Source organism: Eubalaena glacialis, chromosome 3 (assembly GCF_028564815.1).
Source record: "Eubalaena glacialis isolate mEubGla1 chromosome 3, mEubGla1.1.hap2.+ XY, whole genome shotgun sequence".
NCBI classification, from domain to species: domain Eukaryota; kingdom Metazoa; phylum Chordata; class Mammalia; order Artiodactyla; family Balaenidae; genus Eubalaena; species Eubalaena glacialis.
Window position 1 is genome coordinate 53,928,516 of NC_083718.1, and position 15,256 is coordinate 53,943,771.

At 40.9% G+C, this 15,256-nt stretch overlaps 1 protein-coding gene across 5 annotated transcripts in view; it reads right to left on the reverse strand.

Annotated features, from left to right (window-relative positions):
* LOC133086670 (protein FAM163A) overlaps positions 1 to 15,256 on the reverse strand; it is a 95,458-nt gene that overhangs the window by 19,317 nt on the left and 60,885 nt on the right. Inside the window, exon 1 of one of the 5 annotated variants that reach the window (XM_061183067.1) lies at positions 12,884 to 12,964. The exons of the other annotated variants lie outside the window; for them this stretch is intronic. The gene's annotated coding sequence lies outside the window, so the exon portion shown is untranslated. Of the gene's footprint in view, positions 1 to 12,883; positions 12,965 to 15,256 lie in introns of those variants that run through there. 5 annotated transcript variants of the gene reach the window in all.

Genomic DNA, 15,256 nt, shown 5'->3' on the forward strand with positions numbered 1-15,256 from the left:
ATGGAACCAGGCTGAGGGCAGGATGAGGGTGTGACGAGGCAGCTACAGGGTTTGGGGGCCTTAAAAGTTGCACCAGGATTTATTCAGGATCCTTAATCACTTCAATGAAAACATTCTAAAATGGGCAAGAGGGCCCTGAGGAGGACGCTCAAAAGTCCATTTGCAGGTGATGAAGTGATGCAGGCAGCAGACCTTTTGCTACTTGTGCAGGTGGGCGCGGGACTCCACGAAAACCACGGGAGAGCTCCTGGCAGAACGCCGTGGGCTTAGTGGGAGAATGGGAAATTCACATCCAAATATGCCCCCTATTCTTAATAGTTGACACACACACACTCAAGTCAACTGCATCCCACAATATATATGGTTCCTATTCCACATTCTGGGTTTGCTAATTCTCAACTAATTCCTTGGGTGTCTTTGTGAAGTTCCAAGTTAAACTTTTCTAAAAATTGACCTACTTGACTTATCAATATATTGTCGTCCAGAGGGAGCAAAACTAAGCAAACAGTAGTTATATCTCGATGAATCGTAATTCTCTCTGCATTACATGCTCTAATTTCTCTGGCCATGGGAGGGGCCTGTGATGGCTCTTCCAGCTGAATCTCTCACTTTGTACCCTGTAGATGCGGTGGGGAGGCTTGTGCTGATTCTAAATTGAGCTTCCAACTGCCCCCCAGAAGTGAAGATGGAGACAGCAGTCCCATTTCATCCACTGGCCCCTGAGGGCTGAAGCGGGTGAAAACTGCATGTGGCCAAATTACCCATCAGGGAAGCCTCCAGAATAGGCTGATCCAGATAAGCCATGCTTTCTCAAAAAACAGGTTAAAAGAGAGCAACTCTACACTTTTTGGTGCAATAGGAAAACATATTGTGTAACAGGGAAACATATAATGTTTATATCCTCTGCTTTCTGCTAAACTCTGCCTACCAGCTCATCTCCTGGACTGGGGAGAATAAAAGATAAGTCGGGAGATACCATGCTGTTTGAACTGATATGACCTGACCTGAATACACTTAGACAATGAAAGGAGAAAAGGAGAAGTTCAAGAGCTGGCATGAAAGGTACTTGAAAAACATTCTGGAGAGACTGCAGGGAGGAGGAGACTCGAGGTGGCTGCCGTGTGCGTGAGATATTGGGAGAGACGGAAATGGGAAAGAGACTTTTTAAGTTTTTTTGTATATTATGAATGAAATTTATCCCATTGGGACTTCCCCACAATCTTCAATAAAGGTTTAAATTGCTTTCCACATATGTTTTGCATATTGGACTTGAGTTTCTTTAAATAAGACACCTTGAAGAGACTGAGCCCACAGGCAACTTTTCCTGTTTTTTCAAGGGTTATCATCATAAAGGAGGATGACTTGTCCAAAGAAAAATGATCGGTAGGAATTACCAGTAACTCTCAGAGATGGGAGGATGCCAATTTAGGTAAAGCTGCAAAGAGACAGAGAGATTAGCATTTATGAACTTCCTAAACAGAAAGACACAAAGAAGATAGGGATTTGGTAGGAAACATGAATGATAAACAGTTCCTCAAAATGTTCCTAGTAAGTAGCCCCTCTGGGACCAGCCAACATAAGCCCCAGCCTACGGCCAAGGCACAGCCTGCACCTGGGTCTCTGACCCAGGGGGATCAGGAGGATATTTTTTAAAAATCTCCTCTTATTTGAATGACCACTTCTTAATTTCATACACTTTTCCTACTTGTTACTTTGTGCTTTTCTTATCGATCTCTTTGACTATTACCAATTAGGTATATTAACACTTGCAGTGTCATAAATACTGTAAATATTTTTCCCAATATGAATTCCTATTCCCTGTAAAAGTTTTAAACTTTTAGGGAGCTAAATCTTTCATCACTTTTTCTTTCCTATTTAGGAAGTTTTCTTGCACACAGGGTTATGTAAGGAATTTTTCATTTTTAAAATTTAATTATTCATCTTGCAGGGATGTGTTTTTATACTCCTAGGGTTTTTGTTTTAGTTGGTTTCTTTTCTTAGATAGAGAGCCAATTCTGCCAGGTGAGCCCATTTTCTTAGAGCTAAATTATCAACTTCAGTACATATTAATTTCAGATCTATTTATGTACAAATCTGTTTCTGAAATCCCCATTCAGTTCTATTTACCTATTAGCCTACAACTATTCCTATATCCTACTGTTTTTATTAACCTGATTAATCATAAATTTTAATGGCTGGTAAGATATATTTCTTATTGAGTTATAGTTGATGTACAATATTATATAAGTTTCAGGTGTACAACACAGTGATTCACAATTTTTAAAGCTTACATTCCAATCATAGTCATTATAAAATACTGGCTATATTCCCTGTGTTGTACTATATATTCTTGCAGCTTATCTATTTTATACATAGTAATTTGTACCCCTTAGTCCCCTACCCCTATCTTGCCCCTCCCCTCTCCCCACTGGTAACCATTAGTTTGTTCTCTATATTTGTGAGTCTGTTTTTTTTTGTTATATTTACTAATTTGTCTTATTTTTTACACTCCACATATAAGTGATATCATGCAGTATTTGTCTTTCTCTGTCTGACTTATTTCGTTTAGCATAACACTTTCCAAGTCCATCCGTGTTGTTGCAAATGGCAAAATTTCATTTTTTTTAGCTGAATAGTATTCCATTGTATATATATATACCACATCTTTATCCATTCATCCGTGGGTGGACACTTAGGTTGCTTCCATAATGTAAGACTGTATTTTAACTTTTCATTTCTGCGTAACATATAGAAAGTACACAAATCATAAATAAGCTTATTTTTTTTTAAATATATTTATTTATTTATTTATTTTGGCTGTGCCGGGTCTTAGTTGCGGCATGCAGGATCTTCGTTGCAGCATGCAGACTTCTTAGTTGCGGCATGCGGACTTCTTAGTTGTGGCATGCAGACTCTTAGTTGTGGCATGCATGCGGGATCTAGTTCCCCGACCAGGGATCGAACCCGGACCCCCTGCATTGGGAGTGCAGAGTCTTACCTAGTGGACCACTAGGTAAGTCCCATAATAAGCATCTTGATGAATTTTCCCACATTGAACACATCCATGTAACCTGCCCCTTAGAAGGCTTCCTTGGGGCTCTGGCTTATGGGTCTGTTTTTACTTCCGGGCAGAGCTCTGCTGCCTGGCAAGTGAGTGCAGACTTTCTTGCAGCCACTAGCCCCTTTGCCCCTAGCTCTTGGGCCATAGCTTCTTACGCAGGTGCTCCGGGCCTCATAACAAGAAGCCAAGGCCGGGAAGATTGTTGCGGCTGGACTAAGATGAGGAGAGAAATGTGAACTTCTGCCCCAGAGCTTTCCCACTTGGAAAGGGCACTGAACCGTGTCATCTGTAAATGAGCAAAGAGGAAAAGCAACTGAAGCCTGAGACTCTCAGTTTCTTCTTATCAACAGCAGGAAGAGCTGGGCCAGTCCCTTTTCAAACTCCACTACCCAGGTGGTGGGACTGGGAGTATGTGGGACGCAGTCCCCCTGGGAGGTAGGGGTGGAGTGGGGCTGCCTCCTCTCTCCATGCAGAGGCCTCAGGGGAGGACATCCAGCCCCAAATCGAAGCTGCTCTGGGTAATATTGTAAAGCGATTTCTCTTCTGTGGACAGGGAAATCTTTACGGGTGATGCTGTGTTTAGGAAAATTTCTCCTTAACTTGGGTTTAGAATGAACTGTCTCTGAGAATTATTTGACCTTGGGAGACATGCTATATGAATGTGTGTGTGCACGCACATGCTCGAACCAACACCGACCCTCTAGAGAACTGCAGTAGGCATCCCTGCACGTCACATTACCTGACAGAGACAGAGAGACACAGACAGACAGACCTGGAGGGCCAAAGCCCAGCTTGGACTGGCCTGTGCTGGTGAAGCCTCTCCCTCCCACAAATGCCCGATGTGATTCTAGATCAGCTAGCTCAGATGCTGGGAAATGGACTGCTGGCATACCGTGTCCTTGCATTGCCTTGGAGGGACAAGGCGGGCAGATCCTAAGGAACGATCAAATCCTGTGGGTCATGGACCAAAGAATGGTTCACTCTGAGAAAGAGAGAAAGAGGAAGAGGAAAAGGGAGAGAACTTGCTTTCTGTCCCCTTGGATGATGGTATGGGACTGGCCAGGCTCAACATCCAATTAAATTTTTTCCTTCTTGCAGAATACGCCCCTCTAATTATTCCCAACCTGCCAATCAAAACTGTTACATGCACAAGTTTTGGGGGCATGAGGTTGGAGAGTTGGGCGACTAAAAGCAAATGTGATTTCTCCATCCCACTGCTCCATGGAGGCTAATGCAGCAGATGCAGCATCCAATCAGAAAGCAAGCGACTCCCAGCTGTAAAACAACCAAAGTGTTGCTGAGAGCAGCAGGGAGAGGAAGAGAAGGAGCATACTGTGTGGATATGCTGATGCCTGCAGCTGACTTGTGATCGGATGCAGCCTGCTTCCTTGTTTTCTTAAATTTTCTGGAGATGGTGTGAGGGGGGAAAGGGGGACAGGCAGAAAGATGACACCTGGGTAACAATAAAGGAATAAATGAGCTGAAAGCTGCCTCTGTGTGACTTTCACCTGTCCAAGCTGGTTTGCCCTCAAGGGTCATTTCTGATAGATCCTCTCTCTTCAAAAGACAGTCTTCTCAACATCTCAAGACACATAGCATGCTGTACATCCATGCTTAGCTAGCTGCTGTAAAAGAGAAGCCCCCAAATCTGGGGCCTGGGTATTGGGCAGGTAGCCTTCCATGTGGTGATGAGGGGACCCAGGATCCTCCCATTTTATGCCTCTTTGCCTCCAGCCATCAGACAGAGGACGAGTGGAGGATCACTGGAGGAGCAGTTCTGTGGGTCAGACCTGGGGGTGGTGCACATCACTTCCACTCACATGCCATTAGCCAGAGTCCAGACACAGGCCACGCCTAAGTGCAAGGGAGACTGGGAGCCGTAAAGGGCCGAGTGCCCAGGAAGAAGGAGGACTGAATTTTGTTGAGCAGAATCATCTCTGCCACGGTCTCTACCTTCTAGTGCATCCTTAGTCCTTGGCATTCTCTCTTTGCACTTTTGCTCCAGTAATACTGAAATGCATGTTGTCCCCCCCGATAAGCCATCCTCTCTCGTGTCTCTTCATCCTTATATATACTGTTCCTTCATCTTAGGCCACTTTCTCTCCACCCGTATCTGTATTTGGCAAATTTTTATTACTCCTTTAGGAATCAGCTCGAGAACCCCTCATGCCCCTTTTAGGCATGCCGTGACTCCTCTAGGCAGACTTCGCACTTCCTCATTCTGTACCTTATGGATCCCTCCTTTGTAGGACTTCGTAGCATAATTTCTAATTGTTTTGAGATGGGCCTGTCTCCTTTGCTAAACTGCAAGCCCAGTGCTGGCAGGAATGGCACCTGCTTAGCAGAGCGCCTGGGACAGAAAGGACTCAGTAAACACTTACTGACTGAATGAACAAAAGACAGAACATCTCCCCTGGTTTTCTTCCCAGGCTAAATGTTCTCATTTCCTTCTACCTTTCCCCAAGTATCATGGCCTCCAGACTCTTCATCATCCTTGTCTCCGTCTTCAGAATGAACTCTAATTTGTCTAATCCATCATCAAATGTGGAACCCCAGATCTAATTAGGGCATTCTGGGTTTGAACTGATTGGTGCTGGATTCACTGGGCTGGCTTTGACCCCTCATTCAATGGTAAAATTCACAGCAGGTGTGGGACAGGGCCTCAGCTATGGTGATAGACCCTTCTTTCCTCTCAGAATACTTTCCCCCAGCCATGCACATCTAATATTCCACTCAAGGATCATCCCTTCTGGTAGGACATTTTAAAAACCTTAGGGGAGGGGGGGAGAAGAAGATGGCAGAAGAGTAAGACGCGGAGATCACCTTCCTTCCCACAGATACAGTAGAAATACATCTACACGTGGAACTGCTCCTACAGAACACCTACTGAACGCTGGCAGAAAACGTCAGACCTCCCAAAAGACGCCCTCAGGCAACCTACAAGCAGAGGCGGCTCCAAATCCAAAGCTGAACCCCGGGAGCTGTGCGAACAAAGAAGAGAAAGGGAAATCTCTCCCAGCAGCCTCAGAAGCAGCAGATTAAAACTTCACAAACAACTTGATGTGCCTGCATCTGTTGAATACCTGAATAGACAACGAATCATCCCAAATTCAGGAGGTGGACTTTGGGAGCAGGATATATTAATTTTTCCCCTTTTCCTTTTTTTTTTTTTGAGTGTATATGTATATGCTTCTGGGTGAGATTTTGTCTGTATAGCTTTGCTTTATAATAACTTTATTTTACTTCACTATATTTTATCCTCTTTCTTTCTTTCTTTCTTTCTTTCTATTTTTTCTCCCTTTTACTCTGAGCCATGTGGATGAAAGGCTCTTGGTGCTCCAACCAGGCATCAGGGCTGTGCCTCTGAGGTGGGAGAGCCAACTTCAGGACACTGGTCCACAAGAGACCTCCCAGCTCCACGTAATACCAAACGGCGAAAATCTCTTAGAGATATCCATCTCAATATCAAGACCCAGCTTCACTCAACGTCCAGCAAGCTACAGTGCTGGACACCCTACGCCAAACAACTAGCAAGACAGGAACACAGCCCCATCCATTAACAGAGAGGCTGCCTAAAATCATAATAAGTCCACAGACACCCCAAAATACACCACCAGACGTGGACGTGCCCACCAGAAAGACAAGATCCAGCCTCATCCACCAGAACACAGGCACTAGTTCCCTCCACCAGGAAGCCTACACAACCCACTGAACCAACCTTAGCCACTGGAGACAGATACCAAAAACAACGGGAACTACGAACCTGCAGCCTGTGAAAAGGAGACCCCAAACACAGTAAGATAAGCAAAATGAGATGACAGAAAAACACACAGCAGATGAAGGAGCAGGGTCAAAACACACCAGACCTAACAAATGAAGAGGAAATAGGTAGTCTACCTGAAAAAGAATTCAGAATAATGATAGTAAGGATGATCCAAAATCTTGGAAATAGAATAGACAAAATGCAAGAAACATTTAACAAGGACGTAGAAGAACTAAAGAGGAACCAAGCAATGATGAACAACACAATAAATGAAATTAAAAATACTCTAGATGGGATCAATAGCAGAATAACTGAGGCAGAAGAACGGATAAGTGACCTGGAAGATAAAATGGTGGAAATAACTACTGCAGAGCAGGATAAAGAAAAAAGAATGAAAAAAACTGAGGACAGTCTCAGAGACCTCTGGGACAACATTAAACGCACCAACATTCGAATTATAGGGGTCCCAGAAGAAGAAGAGAAAAAGAAAGGGACTGAGAAAATATTTGAAGAGATTATAGTTGAAAACTTCCCTAATATGGGAAAGGAAATAGTTAATCAAGTCCTGGAAGCACAGAGAGTCCCATACAGGATAAATCCAAGGAGAAACACACCAAGACACATATTAATCAAACTGTCAAAAATTAAATATAAAGAAAACATATTAAAAGCAGCAAGGGAAAAACAACAAATAACACACAAGGGAATCCCCATCAGGTTAACAGCTGATCTTTCAGCAGAAACTCTGCAAGCCAGAAGGGAGTGGCAGGTTATACTTAAAGTGATGAAGGAGAAAAACCTACAACCAAGATTAATCTACCCAGCAAGGATCTCATTCAGATTTGATGGAGAAATTAAAACCTTTACAGACAAGCAAAAGCTGAGAGAGTTCAGCACCACCAAACCAGCTTTACAACAAATGCTAAAGGAACTTCTCTAGGCAAGAAACACAAGAGAAGGAAAACACCTACAATAACAAACCCAAAACATTTAAGAAAATGGGAATAGGAACATACATATCGATAATTACCTTAAATGTAAATGGATTAAATGCTCCCACCAAAAGACACAGACTGGCTGAATGGATACAAAAACAAGACCCATATATATGCTGTCTACAAGAGACCCACTTCAGACCTAGAGACACATACAGACTGAAAGTGAGGGGATGGAAAAAGATATTCCATGCAAATGGAAATCAAAAGAAAGCTGGAGTAGCAATTCTCATATCAGACAAAATAGACTTTAAAATAAAGACTATTACAACAGACAAAGAAGGACACTATATAATGATCAAGGGATCGATCCAAGAGGAAGGTATAACAATTGTAAATATTTATGCACCCAACATAGGAGCACCTCAATACATAAGGCAAATACTAACAGCCATAAAAGGGGAAATTGACAGCAACACAATCATAGTAGGGGACTTTAACACCCCACTTTCACCAATGGACAGATCATCCAAAATGAAAATAAATAAGGAAACACAAGCTTTAAATGATACATTAAACAAGATGGACTTAATTGATATTTATAGGACATTCCACCCAAAAACAACAGAATACACATTCTTCTCAAGTGCTCATGGAACATTCTCCAGGATAGATCATATCTTGGGTCACAAATCAAGCCTTGGTAAATTTAAGGAAATTGAAATCGTATCAAGTATCTTTTCCGACCACAACGCTATGAGACGAGATATCAATTACAGGAAAAGATCTGTAAAAAATACAAACACATGGAGGCTACACAATACACTACTTAATAACGAAGTGATCACTGAAGAAATCAAAGGGGAAATCAAAAAATACCTAGAAACAAATGACAATGGAGACACGACGACCCAAAACCTATGGGATGCAGCAAAAGCAGTTCTAAGAGGGAAGTTTATAGCAATACAAGCCTACCTCAAGAAACAGGAAACATCTCGAATAAACAACCTAACCTTGCACCTGAAGCAATCAGAGAAAGAAGAACAAAAAAACCCCAAAGCTAGCAGAAGGAAAGAAATCATAAAGATCAGATCAGAAATAAATGAAAAAGAAATGAAGGAAACAATAGCAAAAATCAATGAAACTAAAAGCTGGTTCTTTGAGAAGATAAACAAAATTGATAAACCATTAGCCAGACTCATCAAGAGAAAAAGGAAGAAGACTCAAATTAATAGAATTAGAAATGAAAAAGGAGAAGTAACCACTGACACTGCAGAAATACAAAGGATCATGAGAGATTACTACAAGCAACTATATGCCAATAAAATGGACAACCTGGAAGAAATGGACAGATTCTTAGAAATGCACAACCTGCCGAGACTGAACCAGGAAGAAATAGAAAATATGAACAGACCAATCACAAGCACTGATATTGAAACTGTGATTAAAAATCTTCCAACACACAAAAGCCCAGGACCAGATGGCTTCACAGGCGAATTCTATCAAACATTTAGAGAAGAGCTAACACCTATCCTTCTCAAACTCTTCCAAAATATTGCAGAGGGAGGAACACTCCCCAACTCATTCTACGAGGCCACCATCACCCTGATACCAAAACCAGACAAAGATGTCACAAAGAAAGAAAACTACAGGCCAGTATCACTGATCAACATAGATGCAAAAATCCTCAACAAAATACTAGCAAACAGAATCCAACAGCACATTAAAAGGATCATACACCATGATCAAGTGGGGTTTATCCCAGGAATGCAAGGATTCTTCAATATATGCAAATCAATCAACATGATACACCATATTAACAAATTGAAGGAGAAAAACCATATGATCATCTCAATAGATGCAGAGAAAGCTTTTGACAAAATTCAACACCCATTTATGATAAAAGCCCTGCAGAAAGTAGGCATAGAGGGAACTTTCCTCAACATAATAAAGGCCATATATGACAAGCCCACAGCCAATATTGTCCTCAATGGTGAAAAACTGAAACCATTTCCACTAAGATCAGGAACAAGACAAGGTTGCCCACTCTCACCACTATTATTCAACATAGTTTTGGAAGTGTTAGCCACAGCAATCAGAGAAGAAAAAGAAATAAAAGGAATCCAAATCGGAAAAGAAGAAGTAAAGCTGTCACTGTTTGCAGATGACATGATACTATACATAGAGAATCCTAAAGATGCTACCAGAAAACTACTAGAGCTAATCAATGAATTTGGTAAAGTAGCAGGATACAAAATTAATGCACAGAAATCTCTTGCATTTCTATACACTAATGATGAAAAATCTGAAAGTGAAATTAAGAAAACACTCCCGTTTACCATTGCAACAAAAAGAATAAAATATCTAGGAATAAACCTACCTAAGGAGACAAAAGACCTGTATGCAGAAAATTATAAGACACTGATGAAAGAAATTAAAGATGATACAAATAGATGGAGAGATATTCCATGTTCTTGGATTGGAAGAATCAACATTGTGAAAATGACTCTACTACCCAAAGCAATCTACAGATTCAATGCAATCCCTATCAAACTACCACTGGCATTTTTCACAGAACTAGAACAAAAAATTTCACAATTTGTATGGAAACACAAAAGACCCCGAATAGCCAAAGCAATCTTGAGAACGAAAAATGGAGCTGGAGGAATCAGGCTCCCTGACTTCAGACTATATTACAAAGCTACAGTAATCAAGACAGTTTGGTACTGGCACAAAAACAGAAATATAGATCAATGGAACAGGATAGAAAGCCCAGAGATAAACCCACACACATATGGTCACCTTATCTTTGATAAAGGAGGCAAGCATATACAGTGGAGAAAAGACAGCCTCTTCAATAAGTGGTGCTGGGAAAATTGGACAGATACATGTAAAAGTATGAAATTAGAACACTCCCTGACACCATACACAAAAATAAACTCAAAATGGATTAAAGACCTAAGTGTAAGGCCAGACACTATCAAACTCTTAGAGGAAAACATAGGCAGAACACTCTATGACATAAATCACAGCAAGATCCTTTTTGACCCAGCTCCTAGAGAAATGGAAATAAAAACACAAATAAACAAATGGGACCTAATGAAACTGAAAAGCTTTTGCACAGCAAAGGAAACCATAAACAAGACCAAGAGACAACCCTCAGAATGGGAGAAAATATTTGCAAATAAAGCAACTGACAAAGGATTAATCTCCAAGATTTACAAGCAGCTCATGCAGCTCAATAACAAAAAAACAAACAACCCAATCCAAAAATGGGCAGAAGACCTAAATAGACATTTCTCCAAAGAAGAGATACAGATGGCCAACAGACACATGAAAGAATGCTCAACATCATTAATCATTAGAGAAATGCAAATCAAAACTACAATGAGATATCATCTCACACCGGTCAGATTGGCCATCATCAAAAAATCTAGAAACAATAAATGCTGGAGAGGGTGTGGAGAAAAGGGAACACTCTTGCACTGTTGGTGGGAATGTAAATTGATACAGCCACTATGGAGAACAGTATGGAGGTTCCTTAAAAAACTACAAATAGAACTACCATACGACCCAGCAATCCCACTACTGGGCATATACCCTGAGAAAACCATAGTTCAAAAAGAGTCATGTACCAAAATATTCATTGCAGCTCTATTTACAATAGCCAGGACCTGGAAGCAACCTAAGTGTCCATCATCGGATGAATGGATAAAGAAGATGTGGCACATATATAAAATGGAATATTACTCAGCCATAAAAAGAAATGAAATGGAGGTATTTGTAATGAGGTGGATGGAGTTAGAGTCTGTCATACAGAGTGAAGTAAGTCAGAAAGAGAAAAACAAATACAGTATGCTAACACATATATATGGAATCTAAGGGGAAAAAAAAAAAAGGCCATGAAGAACCTAGTGGCAAGACGGGAATAAAGACAGACCTACTAGAGAATGGACTTGAGGATATGGGGAGGGGGAAGGGTGAGATGTGACAGGGTGAGAGAGTGTCATGGACATATATACACTACCAGATGTACAATAGATAGCTAGTGGGAAGCAGCCACATAGCACAGGGAGATCAGCTCGGTGCTTTGTGACCACCTAGAGGGGTGGGATGGGGAGGGTGGGAGGGAGGGAGATGCAAGAGGGAAGAGATATGGGAACATATGTATATGTATAACTGATTCACTTTGTTATAAAGCAGAAACTAACACACCATTGTAAAGCAATTATACTTCAATAAAGATGTTTAAAAAAAAAAAAAAAAAAAACCTCAGGGGAAGGGTGTTAAGTTTAGATGTATAAGGTATTGCCAGGTTATGTGGGGTTTTGAAAATTATGCCAGATGCTTCTATGTCCATAAATAGGGGCAGTCACTGGGCCTCAGACTTTTCTTTCTTTCATACTCAATCATTTGGGTAGCCTCTTTTTGTCATGTAAATATAAACAATTGGTATGGTGGGTTGGAGTACATCTTGCTCATCCTCCTCTTGCCTGTCTTACTACATGGCAGAGGCTAGAACTCTAAAAGTGACATTTTCCAGACTCCCTTGCAGCTAGGGTTCTGGACATGATTTAAGGGTGGCCAATCAGATGCACTCACACGAGATTTGGAATGTGGAAGTAAAGCAGAAGCTGCTTTTCTGCTGCTTCTGCTGGCAAGTAGGGTTACTGAGACAATGAGTTTTCTGTAGCAGGGTTAGCAGAAGTCTCAGTGACTCAAGAGGCAGGGCTAGTGGCATCTATTTTTTGCGGTGGTGGATCTAGCAGGATCTGTGTGGCACTGGAGCCAATCATTGTGGTGGCAGCTTCCTGACCTCTGGATTACAGTTAAGGCCATGTGTTCCTATGGCCAGCAGCCATAGCCTTAGCTTTGTGATCCCTCAGCTTCCTGATAAGGTGCTATTGTTCCGGGGGTCATTTGTAGGGGCTCAGCCTAGAGCCTGCCCCTGAGATCTTCCAATGACTTGTAAGCACCTAATCTCCTGTATTAAATACACTTCTCTTAAAATAGCTGAAATGAAATTAAACAAAAATAAAGACAACTAGAAAAAAAAATTTAAAAAATAGCTAGAGTGACTTTTGTTATCTGCAACCTGACCAATATGAGTAGGCACCCACTGACCTCCAGGAAAGGTGATCCAAAGCTTTTGTGGCTTGATAAAAACTGTACCTCTCTTCTTGAGACCATTTGTAGGCACAGAGCTGAAAAACAAGTGTATGAATTTGTATAAGAATCCCAAGATCCTTCTGAGAGGACAGAAACCAAGACTTCAACTCCTTCCTAAGATCTTAAGTTAGGGAAACCTGGGGAGTGACCCTGACCAATATCTGCTGGAAGTAAAGAACTCCAGGGGGGGCAGTGGGTACCTGTGAAGGTGATCCAGGCTTAACACAGGGCTTAACAGTTGCGGCGGGATGGCTGGTTCTGACTTGTCATGTGGCTCAGGCCAGAAGGCTCTTCTTATTCAGCTACTTTGGCATAGCATGGGGCTTTGGGGAGCAACGGCTGCATGAGAACCAAGAGATATTTAACCTGGCAGCATGGCCTGTTCAGGGACCATGTCAGCAGGGAGGACTTTGCCATAGCCGTAGACAAATATGTCCATTGGATAGTGCCAGAGCTAGCATTCAATAGTACACCATATAGCACCAACCAAACGCAAACAGACTGACCAGAATTTCTAAGTTTCTTTCTCATTTTTGTACCTGGATCTTATTCTGGGCTGAATAAGATCCTTAGGGTTTGGAGGGAGAGGATAAAGAGGTCTCAAGAGGGAGATATTGAACTTTTTGCTAACAGGAACATTTGAGGAGTTGAACAATTAGTTGGAGAAATAAGAGTTATGAACTTTTTTGTACCCCAAGCTGATGAAGTGGGTCATCCAAGTTACAGGCACAAAAGAAAAACCTAACTACATTCAAAATTAAAACTCTACGTGTAAAAGAACCCAGGAGAAAAATTAATTAAAAGGTAAATAATAGATTGGGAAAGTACCTGCAATAAATAGGAGAACTTATTTAGATGATAAAGGAATATATTAAGACCAAATATGTAAATGGGCAAAGTACAGAAATGGATGATTTACAAAGGATGAAATGAATTAATAAACATATATAGAATTATCCAACCTCACTAATAGTCAAAGAAATGCAAATTGAGACATATTTCTTCTTTCTACTAAAGTACGGGAAATTATAATACCTAGTGTTGATCAGGTTGGGGTTTAATACTCTATGTTGTTAGGTGAAAATCTGTAAAACTCTTTGGGAAAATATTTGGCAATATTTATTTTAGAAATGTATATAACAAAGGCTTCTAGTTTTAAATGGCTGACCAAAGTCTATATTTATCTTTCCTACCTCCCAACATCCCACTGAAAAAACACAAGACATATGAAAAAATAAATACATTTACAGCAGTCCTGAAAAACCAAAACGTTGTGCCTCCAATTGGGAATTTCTGGATGAGATGAAGATGTTGGGAGCAGATTGATGGTGAATACTAAGAACCCATGAGCCCATAACAGATGGCAGAAAGGACATCCAAAACAAGAGGTTTTCCTACCAGAACTCTGGCATAATCCAGATACCAGAGGCATTGGACCTTGGGAAAGGAGATAGACTTGGGCTTTGAACTTGGGCCTTCAGACAAACTAGCTAAGCCAGCCTGTTTGAGCTGATGACTTGGACATTTGCCTGCAGGATAAAGTTCAAGTTTAAGGCTCTCTGGAGGAGGAATTTCACCACAAGAAACTCCCAGGATGGACACTAAAGTTGGATAAGAAAAGCAGTATCCCAGTGATCAAGAGGGATGGACAGCCTCCAAGCCCAGAAGTCAGTAAACTTATTGTTTCCTAGTAATCAGGAAATATAAATTGAAACAACAATGAAGCAGCATTATTTGCCCATCTGATTGACTAAAATATAAAAGACTGGATAATATCCAGTGCTGTTGAAGGTAGGGGGTTACTGGCCCTTTCATACACTGTTGGTAAGGGTGTAAGCTGGCAGAGTCAATTTGAGAGCAATTTGATAGTATGTGCCAAAATCGGAAAGGTACATACACTTTCCCCCAACCAATTCTACTTCTAAGGAACCCATTGTATAGAAATACACACGTGCACAGATGCAAGTATATTCCTTGTAGTAATACTTGTAATTGCAAAAATTTGATAAATATCCATTAATAGAGGAAATGTTAAATGAATTTCAATTCTTCAATGGAATACTATGTAGTTGTTAAGAAGAATGAGGTAGAGTAAGATTCCATTTGTATTAAAACTTGTGTGTACGAGATTAACACCTAAAAAATATTCATTTGTTTAATCCAATATTCCTATTTCTGGAAATATATTCAGAAGGAAATGATACAAAATAAGGAAAAAGAATCAGAGAAAAGATTCACTGTAGTGTTATTTATAACAGAAAAAATTGGGAACAAGTAAATAGCTAATGATACCGAAATCATTAGTTTATTCATAATACAGGGACTCAA